The sequence below is a fragment of the Pipistrellus kuhlii genome, unplaced genomic scaffold (genome assembly GCF_014108245.1).
Source record: "Pipistrellus kuhlii isolate mPipKuh1 unplaced genomic scaffold, mPipKuh1.p scaffold_m20_p_88, whole genome shotgun sequence".
In the NCBI taxonomy this organism is placed as follows: Eukaryota; Metazoa; Chordata; class Mammalia; order Chiroptera; family Vespertilionidae; genus Pipistrellus; species Pipistrellus kuhlii.
Genome location: NW_023425593.1, coordinates 65,584 through 81,373, shown reverse-complemented (window position 1 = coordinate 81,373; position 15,790 = coordinate 65,584). Strand labels below are relative to the sequence as shown.

Here is a 15,790-nt window from a genome sequence, read left to right as displayed (position 1 = left end):
CACAGGACTCCTATTTCATAAGTCCATCCTACCAAGACTGGTAGTCATAGCAGATCTACATAGAAACAAACACACACAAAAAAACAGTCAAAATGGGGAGACAAAGAAACATGCTCCAAATGAAAAAATAGAAAACTCCAGAAAAAAGCTAAATGAAATGGAGGCAAGCAATCTAACAGATATAGAATTCAAAACAATGGTTTTAAGGATGCTCAAGAAACTTAAGGGGAAAATGGATGAAATCAATGAGAACTTAAAAAAAGAGATAGTACACATAAAAAGGATATAAAACCATAAAAAAGAACCAGTCAGAAGTAAAGAATACAATATTTGAAATGAAGAATACACTAGAAGAAATAAAGTTGGGTGGATGAAGCAGAAGATAAAATCAGAGATTTGGAAGACAAAGTAGCAGAAAACACCCAATCATAGCAGCAAGAAGGAAAAATAATTCTAAAAAAAAAAAAAAAAAAAAAAAATGAGGTCAGTTTAAGGGAATTTAGGGAAAATATAAAGCTTAAGAATATATTCCTAATATGAATTCCTAATTCATAAAGAGAAGAGAAGAGAGAGAGAGAGAGAAAGAGAGAGAGAGAGAGAGAGAGCAAGTGCAAAGGATCAAGAAACTATTTGAAGAAATACTGACTGAAAACTTCTCTAACCTGGTAAGAAAAAAGGCACACAAGTCCAGGAAGTGTAGATAGTCCCAAACAAGATGAACTCAAAGTGGTCCAAACCAAGGCCATCAGAATTAAAGTCACACAGGTAAAAGACAAGGAGAGAATCTTAAAAGCAGCAAGAGAAAAACAGTTAACTACAAGGGAGTTCCCACAAGACTGTCAACTGATTTCTAAATGTAAACATTCATGCCATAGTGATTGACATGAAATATTCAAAGTGATGAAAACCAAGGACCTACCACCAAGACTACTTTACCCAGCAAGGCTATCATTTAAAATTGAAAGAAAAATAGACTTTTTCAGATAAGAAAAAGCTAAAGGCACGCAATTTATTAGCACCCAATCAATATTAGAACAATTAAAAGATCTTATTGAAGAAGAAGAAAGGGAAACATAGCTACTTAGTTTAAAGAATAAAATGCCAATAAATATGTGTCTATCAATAATCACTTTAAGTTTAAGTAGCTTAAATGCTCAAATCAAAAGACATAGGGCAGCTGAATAAATAAGAAAACAAGATATATATATATATATATATATATATATATATATATATATATATATATATACACACACATAGTCTCTACAAGAGACCTACCTGAGAATGAAAGATACTCACAGACTAGCCGAAACCGGTTTGGCTCAGTAGTAGAGCGTCAGTCTGCAGACTGAAAGGTTCGATTCCAGTCAAGGGCATGTACATTGGTTGCGGGCACATCCCTGGTAGGGGGTGTGCAAGAGGCAGCTGGTCGATGTTTCTCTCTCATCGATGTTTCTAACTCTCTATCCCTCTCCCTTCCTCTCTGTAAAAAAATCAATAAAATATATATATTAAAAAAAAGAAAGATACAGACTAAAAATAAAGAGACGAAAAGTGATATTTAATGCAAATGAGAACAACAACAAGCTGAGATAGCAATACTATATCTGATAAAAAAAGACTTTAAGACAAAGGCTTTATAGTATTATAGAAGGTCACAACACAATGATAAAATAAGCCAAAAGAGGATATAACTCTTGTAAATATATTTAGAGACACTTAAATATGTAAAGCAAGTCTTTATAGAGAGATTGACAGTAATACAGTAGGAGACTTTAATATCATATTGACATCAATGGGTAGATCTTCCAGACAGAAAATCAACAAGGAAAGAGTGGCCTTAAGTGACATACTAGACCAGATGGATTTGATTGATATCTTTAGAGCATTTCACCCCAGAGCAGGGGAATATACATTCCTTTCAAGCACACAAGAAACATTTTATAGGATCGATAACATGTTAGGACACAAAACAAGTGTCAATAAATTTAAGAAGGCTTCAATTGAAGATGGCTGCTGATGGGAAGGCAGGCTGCAAGACAGTATGTGAGTGAGAGGATGAAAGGAGAGTGTGTGGACATACAGGGGCGTGTCTATTTGTGAGTTATATTCCAAGGGACTGTTGGGGATTGCTGGACAGGGCTCCGCTGACTGGGCAGCCTCCACTGCTGCTGAAATCTCTCCCAGAGCTACCGGCTCTGCCGCAGAGACCGCGTCGTCATCTTGAAGGGGAGAGTGGGTGTGATCAGAAGCCTAGTCTTACCTTCAACCGGGAAGAATCAGAACCTCCTGGGACCCTACAACCCCAACACCAAGGGACCAGCTGTGAATCCATGAACACCGGGTCTCAAGCAGCCCAAATATTCAGACTCCAACAAGCTCTGCACCTTCTCACAGAAAGGTCAGATTCCGCCCAGAGAGAGGTGAGGTCTGTGATCCAGGCTGGAGGGAGAAACGTGCACAGCGAGATCTGGAGATTCAGAGCAAGTCTGTGCCCACAAAATCCACGGCCGTTGGGGCCAGGATAGTCCACGAATGTGGAAGGAGGTCTACAGGGCTGCTGACAGAGGGGAACTCCAGAAATCAACCCATAGTTGGGTGGGGCACAAAAAGGCAGTCTGAAGTTCTGGCAGTAAACCGGCTGCGTTGTGCCAGTGGAAAAAGACATGGGCAGAGACATGAGCAGAGTTGCGTGCAGTGCCGGGTCGAAAAAAATCACAAATTTGCTGGCTTACTCTGGCTCTTTTTTCTCTTTAAATCCTTGCTTTTGATTACTAAGCCCAGTGCGTAGGATCACCCAGTTAAAAACACTCTCAGAGACTGCAGGGGAAAGCTGTTTTTGTGGAACCTGGGGGTCAGAGCGGGGAGAAACTATCAGAAAACCAGCTCTGGGGAAGTCCATTCCCCCAAACCAGTATTATGTGCGGCAGGGAAAACAAATTCTAAATACTGGGTAGAGAGGAACTTATAGCCCTGGATGTCAATACAGACACACTGCAACCCAGGGATTAAATCACAAATTGACTCTTGTGTAAATTTAACTAACGGCAGGCTGAGAAACAAAGAAATACTACCTGCTTGAAAATAGTATTGTGGTTGACAACACAGAGGAACAGTGGAATGCAGGGAACTTCAATACTGTCCTGACTACCTGACAGGAAACAGGTGTGCCAAACATAACAGTGGAGGAAATGAGTGACCTTCACTACTGCACATTTTCATTTTTTATCTTTTACTTAAGAAACTAAATTTTTTTCTTACTTGATTTTACCCTTTTAATGACTATATTTTTATTTTTAATAAGTATTATTACTACTATTATTTTACCTTTTTTAAAGTTTCATTTTCTTTTCTTTTATTTTCTTTTGGGATTAATGTTCTATATTCTATTTTCATTTTTCCTTTAGCATCATTTTACTCTATCTCAACTTTACCTTTATGCCAATGCTCTCTCCCTCACTTTTCCCCTTTGTTGTCCTATTTCTCTTACCCTATTCCTGCTTTAGATTTTCCCTATTCCTTCTTTTTACCCCATTAAAAATTCATCCTAACATATCTAATTTCAAATCCTCTGCTCCAAGTCTATACATACTTCTCTCTTCTCTTTCTTCACTATCCAATTTTCTCTCTCTCTTCCATTTTTTTTGTTTTGCTTTTTAAAAATGTTTTTTGTTTTATTTTGTTTGGTTTTGCCCTTCTTTCTCTCTATCCTATTGTTGCTGTTTATTTGATTGTTAATTAGATTTTTTTGTTGTATGTCTGATTGTCCCTCTTTTTTTTTTTCCTTCTGTTTTTCCTCTCCTCACTTGGTATTAGTTGTTGTTTATAGTTTGCATTCATCTCTGGTGTTAGTTGTTTGCATTTTTTTTGATTAGTTGTTCTACTGAGTTTTCTCCAAATATAAATAGTTTTTTCCCCTTCTTTTTTATTCTCTTTATTTTTTTCTCTTACTTTTTTTCCCCTTTCCTCAATATCATTTTTGCAGTCTCTTTTGTTTTGTTGTTTTGTTTTTTATCCCATAATTCTCTTTTCTTTGGTGATCACCTTTATTTGGGATTATTAATATCATGAAAGCATTTGTGTTCAGTGTCTTCTGCATTTTGCCTTGTTGTGTTGTATTTTGTTCCTTTATGTCAATGCAGGAGAAAGCTACATAACCAGATACCCAGAGTGAAGAGATCATGGAGAGACAAAGAAACAATCCACATATGAAAGAATAGGAGGCATCATCAGTAAAGGAAGTAAACAAAATGGAGGCAAGCAATATGTCAGATAGGGATTTCAGAGAAATGGTTATAAGGTCGCTAAAAAGGTTGGAAAACAAATTCAACAGTATGTGTAAGAACCAAAGGAATGAAGAAGAACCAAGAAGTGAAAAATGACATCACTGCAATAAAGAACTCAATAAAGAGCATCAACAGTAGACTAGAATAAGCAGAGGACTGCACAGTGAGCTAGAAGACAAGGTAGGAAAAAATACCCAAGCAGAGCAGCATCTAGGAAAAAAACTTGAAAAACAGGAGGAGAACCTAAGAGAACCTTAGGGTAACCCAAAACAAAACAACATTTGCATAATAGGGGTGCAGGAGGAGAGGAAAATGAGCAAGGAATAGAAAACTTGTTTGAAGAAATAATGACAGAAAACTTCCCTGATATTGGGAAGAAAAAACCCACGCAAGTCCAATCTCACAGAGGTCCAAACACAATGAACCCCAAAAGACCAATGCCAGGGCACATTATCATTAAATTGGGAAACACCAACAACAAAGTAAGAATCTTAAAAGCAGCCAGAGACAGAAAGTTACCTATAAAGGATCCCCCATCAGACTAGTGACTGATTTCTCAATAGGAACACATCAGGCTAGAAGGGAATGGAATGAAATATACAAAGTCATGCAAAACAATGGTCTTAATCCAAGAATACTGTACCCAGAAAGGCTATCAATCAAAATTGAGGGTGAAATCAGGAGCTTCACAGAAACAAATGACCAGGGGAGTTTATTATTATACCACCAAACCAGCAATGCAAGAAATGCTAAAGGGCTGCTGTAAAAAGAAGAAACAGGAAGGGTAGAAGAAACACAGGCATAAAGAATAAAAATGGCAACAAACAAGAACCTATCAATAATAACTTTATTTATTTTTTAAATATATTTCTTTATTTATTTCAGAGAGGAAGGGAGAGGGAGAGAGAGAGATAGAAACATCAATGATGAGAGAGAATCATTGATCGACTGTCTCTTGCACATCCCCTATTGGGGATTTAGCCTGTAACCCAGGCATGTGCCCTTGGCTGGAATCAAACCTGGGACCCTTCAATCCACAGGCTTATGTTCTATCCACTGAGCTAAATCAGCTAGGGCAATAATAACTTTAAATGTAAATGGATTAAATGCCCCAATCAAAAGACATAAGATAGCTGAGTGGATAAGAAAACATGAACCATATAGCTGCTGACTACAGAAAACCCACCTCAGAAAAAAGGACTCACACAGACTGATGGTGAAGGGCTGGGAAAAGGTATTTCAGGCAAATAGAAATGAAAAAAAAGAAAAAAAGAAAGCTGGGGTAGCAATACTTACATCTGACAAATTAGATCTCAAAGTGAAGGATATAGCAAAAGATAAGGAAAGCCACTTCATAATACTAAAGGGAGCAATCCAACATGAAGAAATAACTCTGATAAACATATATACACCCAATATAGATTAAAAAAACTTCTGGAGTAAGGGTGTCGAACTCAATCAGAGAAGGGGCCAAAATCTAAAATCCAGCCTAAATCGCGGGCCGAATGGTTTACTGAACAGTCATAAACTGTCATTGTGATGGAAACGCAGCGGAGTGCAGTGATGACAGCGCGGTGCGGGCCACATTGCAAGGCCTGACGGGACGGATTTGGCCCGCAGGCCTTGTGTTTGACACATGTGTTCTGGAGGATATCAAGGGAGAGATTGACAGTAATACAATCATAGTAGGGACTTTAATACTTCACTAACACCACTGGACAAATCCTCTAAACAAAAACAAACAAACAAAACAACCCAAATACACTGATAACTACCAAATAAATTGAAACAGTGATAAAAAATCTTCCAGCAAGCAAAAGCCCTGGTCTGGATGGCTTTATAGGGGAGTTCTACCAAGCATTCAAAGAAGAACTAAAACCCATCCTCCCCAGACCATTCCAAAAAACTTAAAAGGAAGGCACACTTCCAAGCTCTATCTATGAAGTCAGCATTACCCAAATCTCAAAACCAGATAGACACCACAAGAAAATAAAACTATAGGCCAATATCTTTGATGAACATAGTTGTTAAAATCATCAACAAAATTCTAGCAAATTGGATTTAGAAATACATTAGAAAGATCATACACCATGACCAAGTGGGATTGATTCTGGAGATGCAAGGATGGTACAATATCCACAAATCAATAAATGTGATATATCACATAAACAAACTGAGAGACAAAAACCACATAATCATATCAATTGATGCATTTGACAAAATCCAATACCCTTTCTTAATAAAAACTTGAGAAATAAGAACAAAGTTGGAGGTATCATGGTACCTGATATCAAACTATACTACAATGGCATAGTAATCAAAACAGTATGGTGCTGGCATAAAAACAAACATACAGCCAAAACCGGTTTGGCTCAGTGGATAGAGCGTCAGCCTGCGGACTGAAAGGTCCCGGGTTAAATTCCAGTCAAGGGCATGTACATTGGTTGCATGGGGGTGTGCAAGAGGTAGCTGATCAATGACTCTCTCTCTCTAGCTCTCTATCCCTCTCCCTTCCTCTCTGTAAAAAATCAATAATATATATATATATATATATTTACATACATATCAATTGAAGAGAATATAAAGCCCAGAAATAAACCCACATCTTTATCATCAATTAATTGTTGACAAAGATCATACAATGGGGTAAAGACAGTCAAGATCATACAATGGGGTAAAGACAGTCTATTCAGTAAATGGTGTTGGGAAAATTGGAACTAGACCTCCTTTTGGACAAGGGAAACAAAAGAAAAAATAAACAAAGGGGACTATATCAAACTAAAAAGTTTTTGCAACAGCAAAGGAACCATCAACATAATGAAAAGACAACCTACTAAAAGGAAGAACATACATCTAATAAGGGGTTAATATCAAATTTTATAAAGAACTTCTACAACTCAACACCAAAGAAAACCAAACAATCCAATTAAAAAATGGGCCATCCCTGGCTGGTGTGGCTCAGTGTCATCCTGGATGACACATCATTTGGAATGTCATTCTGTATATCAAAAGGTGGTGGGTTTGATTCTTATTCAAGGTGTGAGAGACAATGCTCAATGTTTCTTTCTCACATCCATGTTCTTCTCTCTCTCTCTCTCTCTCTCTCTCTCTCTCTCTCTCTCTCTCTCTCCTCCCCCATTTTTCTCTCTAAAATCAATTTTAAAATGGGCAAAGTATCTGAATAGACATTTCTCCATAGAGGACATACAGATAGATGCTCAATAGACATATGAAAAGATGCTCAATGTCACTAATCATCTGAGAAATTCAAATTGAAATTACAATGAGACATCATCTCATGACCATCAGAATGGCTTTCATCAATAAATAAAAAACAGGTGTTGGTAAGGATGTGAAGAAAAGGGAATTCATGTGCACTGTGGTGGGAATGCAGGCTGGTGCAGCCACTGTGAAAAGCAATATGGAATTACCTCAAAAAATTAAAAATGGAACTGTCTTCTGACCCAGAGATTGCACTTCTGGGAATATATCTGAAGAAACCTGAACCATTGATTCAAAAGAATATATGCACCCATATGTTTCTTGCAGTGCTATTTACAAAAGCCAAGATTTGGAAGCAGCTGAAGTGCCCATTAGGAGATGAATGGATAAAAAAGCAGAATGGAATACTAGTTGGTCATAAAAAATTAAAAAAAGAAAAGAAAAGAAAGGAAGAAAGAAAAGAGAAAGAAAGAAATCTTAACCTTTGCAACAGCATGGAAGGACCTGGAGAGGATTATGCTAAGTGAAATAAGCCAGTCAGAGAAAGACAAATAGCATATGATTTCACTTATATGTGGAATCTAATGAACAAAATGAACTAACAAAATGCAAACTGACTCATAGATACAGAGAACAGACTGATAGCTGTCAGGGGGAAAAAGATAAAGGGTTGGGTAAAAAGGTGAAAAGATTAAGCAAAAACAAGAACAAAACCGCATAGACAGAAAACAGTATGGTGATTACCGAGTGAAAGAGGTGGGGTAAGTAGGCGAGGGTAAAGGGGGTGGGGGTGGTAAATGGTGATGGAAGGAGACAACACAATATACAGATGAAGTATTATATAATTGTACTCTTGAACACTACAAATTTTTTATTGATTTTTTTTTTTAGAGAGAGAGGAAAGGACAGAGAGAAGGGAAAGATGGAAGAAGGAAGGAAGGGAAGGGGGGAGAAAGAGAGAGAGAGAGAGAGAGAGAGAGAGAGAGAGAGAGAGAGAGAGAGAGAGAGAGAGAGAGAGATCAATGAGAGAGAAACATCCATCAGCTGCCTCTTGCACATCCCTTACTGGGGATCGAGCTTGCAACCTGGACATATGCCCTGACTGGAATCCAACTGGCAATCCTATATAATTTTATTAGATAATGTCTTAATAATAAATTCAATTAAAATAAATAAATATGTTTTTTTAAGTGGTTGGGAAGGAATCAAACAACGAATACTGTAATTTCATAAATTACATTTCAGAGTATTTCAAGAGGTATGTATACTTAACCCTATGGATTTATACCATTTTCTTATTTAAGAGAGATTAGCATTTTAGAAGTACGAAGCTAAGAATTTTTGGGTTTGAGTTTACTCATGAAGTAATTGATTATTGACTTAAGAATTTTTTGTATTACTTGAAAAGTTCAACTGGTTCCTTTGTTTATTTTTTTATATGTTGTTATTAATCTTAAGAGAGAAAGAAAGGGAGAGGGATAGGGAGAGAGAGAAATATCAATGTGAGAAAGAAACATTGATCCAGCTGCTTCCTACATATCCTCTAATGGGGATCGAGCCTGCAATCTAGGCATGTGCCCTGACCCTGAATCAAACCAGCGACCTTTTGGTGCATGGAATAATGTTCAACCAGCTGAGTGAGCCACACTGCCCTGGGCTGTTCCTTGTTTAGGTTTCAAGTTCTGAAATATATTCAAAGAAACCAACTGAGTCGTTAAGAAAAAGGAAGAAAGAAAAATGAAAGGGCTCTGTATGTCTTGTTTTCAGTTACATCCCCAGCCCTGGGGAGAGTTTGTTCGCTGACCCACCTGGTGTCTCAGCAACAGCCTCAAAGGTGGGTTGATTCTCAGAACGGGAAGTGGAGTCTAGCTACGGCTTCCTATTGCCTTGAAGACTAAGGTCTTCTATTTCCACATTTGCAAAGAGAAGAATAACTTGAGTAAGGGCTGCCTGCTCTTTTTTGAGCCCACACTAAATTCATCCTCCTCAATCTGCAAAGTCACATTGGAATCCAGATGGAAAGCAAGGACATTTTTCAAGACAGTCTCCTGTAATGGTGACCATAAATCGTCTCACATTCTAAGGAGTTTCAGACAAAGACTTGTGGCGACTGAACAAATCCTAAAGGAGAGCCAGCAGGAGCATTCACCAGCAGAGCGACTGTCCCAGTGCGATGCTCAGGTGCCCTCTAGTGTGTGTTGGTTTGTGCAGCAGTTCCTTGCTTCACACATCATATGACTAAGATCCTGTCATGTCTTCTAAGGTGACTTTCCCGGTGCATTTTAATGTACAGTTGATAGATCTATGAAAAATGGCCAAAGGATTGTGGAGCAATTGAATTTAAAAATCAATGTTTCTCTCTCTAATTCGTAGGAGCCATTATTTACAGGCAAAAAACCCCTGCAATTTTGGTAACTGAGCAATCAAGGGAGTATGAAGTTACAAGGATTCCTACGAATGTTGTAAACTGTAAATACACAGGCATGTTTTAAACGAAGAGATATTGAAGTGTACAGAGTGCCCCACCTGTTCCTCTCCACTTTATACACTAACCATCAATTATCCTCCCCAAGTTTTTTTTATGTATACCCACCAAATATGACACATATTTTCTCCTCCCCACCTCTTTATACTGCATATACTATATACAAAATATAGTATATACAGTATAAACTATCCTGCACCTTTAATTTTTCTCTTAATAATAAAGCCTGGTATGTTGTCCATAACAGTTCATAAAGATCATCACTTATTTTTTAACAGCTACAGTTGTATTCTATTGTGTGGAGACACTATCATTTACTTAGTACTCCCCAAATGGTAGACATTTGGGTGATTTCTAATCTTTTGTTATTACAAATAAGGATGAAATAAATGATCTAACACAAAAGTTATTTCAAAACTGCACACATATAACTAAGATTAAATTCCTAGGAGTGGAATGTGTTGGGTAAAACAAAAAAATAATTGCTAACATGTATATAGTGCTTTTTATAAACTAGATTTTGATGTAAAATGTGTAGATCATATATCCCACCCCTTTATTTAACCTTATTTCTGTATTCATTATCCCGTTTTAGAGATGAGAAAATGGAAGCACTGAGAGGTGAGTGAACCTGCCCACAGACAGACAGCTAGCAGGCATTAGTGTTATCCAACCTGTCTCCAAAGCATATACTCTCAGCCATTATATCTTATTTTATCAAGGGCTGTATGTGTTTGTATTTTAAATAGGTTTTAATACATACCCCCATACTGGTATACTATTTATTCTCTCACCAGCTTGACTGTACTCTTTGCCTATCAGTTCATCAAACTTGGAGGATTTTGTTGTTTAGTTATCAGTGAGAAATGGAATCCCAATGTGGTATATTAACTTGTATTTCTCTTATAATACCCTGAAATTGGATATATTTTCATATGCTTAAAAGCCAAGTGCATTAACTTTTCTGTGTATTATCTTTTCATATTTTGTGTATTTTTATCCTGGAGTATTGGTCTCCTTATTGATTTATAGGAGCTCTTTAGATATTTGTGATATCAGTGAATTGTCTGTGATATAAGTTTAAAATATTTTCCCTAGCTTGTTCTTTATATTTTGACTTTCATAAGCTTTCTTCCTATAGCAGTTTTTGATATTGTAGTCAAATTTACCAGACTTCTATAGATTATAGATTTCAAATAATTTGAAGATAATAGGATAAACTTCCCATTTTCCATAGTTTTTTTATGATTCACTTTTTAAAAATTAAATATCTGATTCACTTAGAATTATCTTGTTAAATGATATGAGATATGGATGTGACTTCATTTTTCTCCAGGTGGCTTACCCATTGTTACCCTTGACTTGAGATACTGCCTTTATCAAATCCAGTTTCAGACCTTACATTCCCATATGTAACTGGGTTTTCTATATTTTCTATTCAGTACTTCCATTTTCTGTCTGTATATATACAAAATATTACCTTAATATTTAATTATTGAGGCTCTATGCTATACTATATTACCTAGTAGGGCTATTTTCTTTAATGATGACTCTTAATTCCAGAGCTTTCTTTTATTATCCATGCCAATTTGTCTTATGAACTTCATAATCAGCCTGTAAAGTTTTATTTTAAAAATAACTATTGGTATTTTTATTGGGATATTAACTTCTTAGATTTACTTTCAAATCTTCCTGAACACGATACACTCCTGAGGAGCCTTAGTCTGCTGCAGCCTGGCCTGGTGCTTGCAACAAAACAAAGTATTAAAAAGCTGGGTGTTTTGGTTGTGTGCATGGTAACTGAGATTTCTGTTTTCATTCAGTTCACAATAGATGTTATTTATCCTCTCAGTGTCCCTAGTTTAAGACATCTGTCATCTCTTTCAAAGATTGGAAGGGGAAACAGATCGTTGGAACGGGAAGAACCTCCGGAGGATGCTGCCTCACTGAAACAGCAGCCTCCAAGCCATTCCTCCTGCCTCCACGCACGGAAGTCACCACGCTTCGTGCTTCACTGCCCCAGGTGGCTTCAGGGCCCTGATAAACACGTCATGTTCTTTATATCCAGCCCTTGCTCCTCTTACAGAGATGCACTCTTGACTCAGCCGAAAAGTCTGTATTTCAGGAAGACCCTGGGGAGCTCATAATCATTTTCAAGTTTGAGAAGCAAAAGACTCGTGGTTCTTAAAGTGTGGGCCTAACTGCAGAAGCGGCATGTTCTAGAACAGTGGTCCCAACCTTGTTTTGGCCATGCCCCACCGAAGCATCGCTAAAATCCTGATGCCCTCTCCCATGCGCCTCCCCTCCCCGCCCCTCCCCCCGTGACACAGAATTCTTATCATTCAAAAAGTGACTCCTACTCACGTGGAGGAGGCCTAAAAGGCCGTTAACTGGGCTAAACAAGCTTCCAAAGAACATGGCGTCCATGAAGAGAAAAATAAAAGAACGAAAGGACAGTTGAAGTACTGAGGAAGAAATCACTAAGAAATTGTGAAAATAATAATATGAAGTGATATAAAAAAAAACCCAGCAACTAAAGTTTCAAAACATAAAATAGAGAACTGAAATGCACAAATATGTCACACTATATAGCTATATACTGTGTATGAGGCCACTAGGACTATAAGAAAGGCTAAAAAATTCACTGTTAATAACTCATTCTTAAGTTGCCCTCCTTCAGAGCAAATTGCCCCGCATTGGGAACTGCTGATCTAGAACCAGGAGCAAATTCAAACTCTTGGGCCCAACCCTCACCCCCTAAGGCAGCAGTGCCCGGGTTCCGCCCAGGAGTCTGGTCTAAGTGGCTCTCAGATGCTCCTCCTGGTGCAGTGACCGAGGCCCATGCTCCAGGTCGGGGATGCAGTCCTGGCCAGCCGCTGGGGTCACCTGGGGAGCTCTGACACCGCCCCCCCAATGCACCCCTAATAAACCACATCTGAATTTCAGGGCTCAGGCCACGGAGTCAGTATTTTTAGTTTCCCAGGTGATTCCAACGTGAAGGCCAGGGTGAGGGCTCTGCTCTGCCTTGAACAATATTCTCAGCCCTGGCTCTCAGAATCGCCGGGGGTCTTCTTTCAAAAGTATTGATGGGGCCCTAACCTAGAGCATCTGCCTGCGGCTGAAGGGTCCTGGGTTCAATTCCGGTCAAGGGCACGTGCCAGGGTTGCGAGTTCAGTCCCAGTGAGGGGTGTGCAGGAGCAGCCCATTGGTGATTCTCTGTCATCATTGATGTTTCTATCTCTTTCTCCCTATTCCTTCCTCTTTGAAACCAATAAAGATAAATTTAAAATAATAATAATAAATAAGAAGTACTGATGCTGAAGGTCTCCTTCAGAGATGGAAGTTGGTCTGGATAAAGCAGAGAATCACTTTTTAAAAATGTGGTTTCTCGGGTGATTCTCATATCCAGCCAGGATTTCAAACCACTGCTCTGGGAATACTGTTTTCCACCACAAACTTCCAGTCACACCAAGGAAAACAAAGTTTGGATGCAGTGGAAGAGAGGCACTTTCCAATTCTCATATATTTACGGCGTCTGTGCAGTGCCTTAGGCTAGTTACTGTGAAGATTAAAAATAAGTGCAAAGCATAGCTCCTGGCCCATAAGAGAATAAACAACCTGTATTAGCAGAAAAGACTATGCATTCCACATGTAAATAATTATTTAAAGGTAATATATTCTATGCTACTGACTGTAACATAATTTTAAAAGTTACATATATCCTTATATCACTGTTAGGTCAAATTAATTTTTATTGTTTTTAAAAGAATAGGAGTAAAGATGAAAGAAATATATGTTAGAAATGATTATGAAGCAATTTTGAATACAATTAGCAATCAGCCCTTAGATATTTGAACCTGGAAAAAGCAATGGACAAGGTCAATGGCCAAAGAATAATTCATGAGCTCAAAGCCAGGATGTGTTAGAGTTTCCTCCTTGGCACAATGAACACTGTGCTATGGCACCACCGACAGTCAATGCAACCCAACAGTGTTTAGTAAATGAAATGGTTTGCAAAGAACTTAGATGCATAATACATAACCCTGGACACAGACAATAACTACTAAGATAAATAGCAATTAAGATATCAGCAATTAAAGAGTTTATATTAAATATTTTCTCTTTTATAATTAGAAATACAACTATTTATTTTGGCCTGACTATTGGCCTCTCCTATACCGGCTTCTTTTGAGAACACATTAAAAAATAATGAAACGTATCCTAGTCTGAGAGAAATAACAAGCTATAAATATTTTTCACATATATTGGACTATAAAATGTATTTATAATTTTAAATGAGCAGTCAAAACTCAAAATTTCATGGATGTTTTATGAAACAAAAAGTTCATTAAACATCTAAAACGGGGTCAAAATCTTGAAGACTCTATTTGAATTCAGCTACTTGTTTTGATAATTTAGCTAAATATACTACACCCACGCCTTCAGTTTATTATTAGCTACAAAGACAGGGATGTGACATATGCTTTAAGACTTTAAAAGGAGTTTCTTTTTCTTTCTTTAAATATGGGCATCTCATTGGCTGTTTTCAGTGATTCGTGAGTTGGGCAGATCCATCTAGCAATGGAAAGGTGTTCCCTTAGGAATTTCTGAATCAAGAAAACAATCACAAACGTTCATCCCCTCTCTCTTGTACCACCAGGAAGTACAGATTAAATGGGTTACAGCACCTTCAATGACACCAACTTAGACCTGGAGGCCTAAGGGAACCCCCATTTAATGTAATAACCTCTCCTTCATATTTGAAAATGACCCCCAGTAGAAGATGGCGAATCTCAAGCTGTCCTCCCAATAAGGATGGTGGATATACCAATCCAGCCATACTCTTCTCTTAGTCCACAGACACACTCAATAGGAGGAGGGCTGATGGGTCTTTCTGAGTGCCCACCAGACAACATTGTTTACTGGCTTCAGTCTGAGGAAAACAAGTATCACATGATCTGGTGCATATGGGGGTGATTGAAATGGATCCAGAGACATGGAGGCCCAGGACAGACTGATGGGCCTCAGGGACAGGGGGAGTGGGGAGTGGAGAGTGGGGAGAGACTGACTGAAGCACTCACATGCATAGCCCCTGGGTACGGACAATAATTCGGCGAAGGCCTTGGGAGAGGGGAAGGGGGGAGAGGGGGAGAGGGGGTCAATGGAGCAAAAAAGGGGGACATGTGTAATGCTCTCAACAATAAAGATACATTTTAAAAGCTTACTGGCTTCAATAGATTTTACACCCATTATCTGGGATAGAATTTATCTTCAAAACGGTCAGAGGAGAAAGGGAGGACATGGATTATTGTTCTAACTTTACAGACGGGAGACTAAGGCTTAACAGTAAAGGGCAGTGCTGTGGGTATCCGTGGGGGTATGAGAGGCCGTCTGCCATCTCCCCACGGCCACCCAACCGGCGTCAGCTCTGACCAGTCACTTCTGGGTGTGAGCTGCTGTGGGTGAGTGTGTCCTGCCCTCTGACGTGCTGAGGGCCGGGGCAGGGCTGGGACCCAGGGCAGTCTCGGAAACCAAGGCAACCGACATGGAGTCAAACCTTAGTCCATTTCATCTCCTGGAGCATGCGTTTAAATGCCTGCGGGCCCTGGAATAAAAGCATTTTGGAGATGATAATAGAATTACAGTGGTTACAGGCTGTAACATTCATGACTTTTATTTTGCTCTCAGGAACTTGTGGGATGATTGCCTTCATTCCCCAAAGAGGGGCAAGGGGCAGGGCATCTGACTTCCCCCGCTAGGGGTTCACAGTGACGCCACCACCCCAGAGAAGTGCTCT

The 15,790-nt window shown here is 38.6% G+C and overlaps 1 protein-coding gene across 1 annotated transcript in view; it reads right to left on the bottom strand.

The window, feature by feature from the left end:
* The window catches only part of JHY (junctional cadherin complex regulator), a 93,525-nt gene that overhangs the window by 57,267 nt on the left and 20,468 nt on the right, over positions 1 to 15,790 (bottom strand). The window lies entirely within an intron of this gene.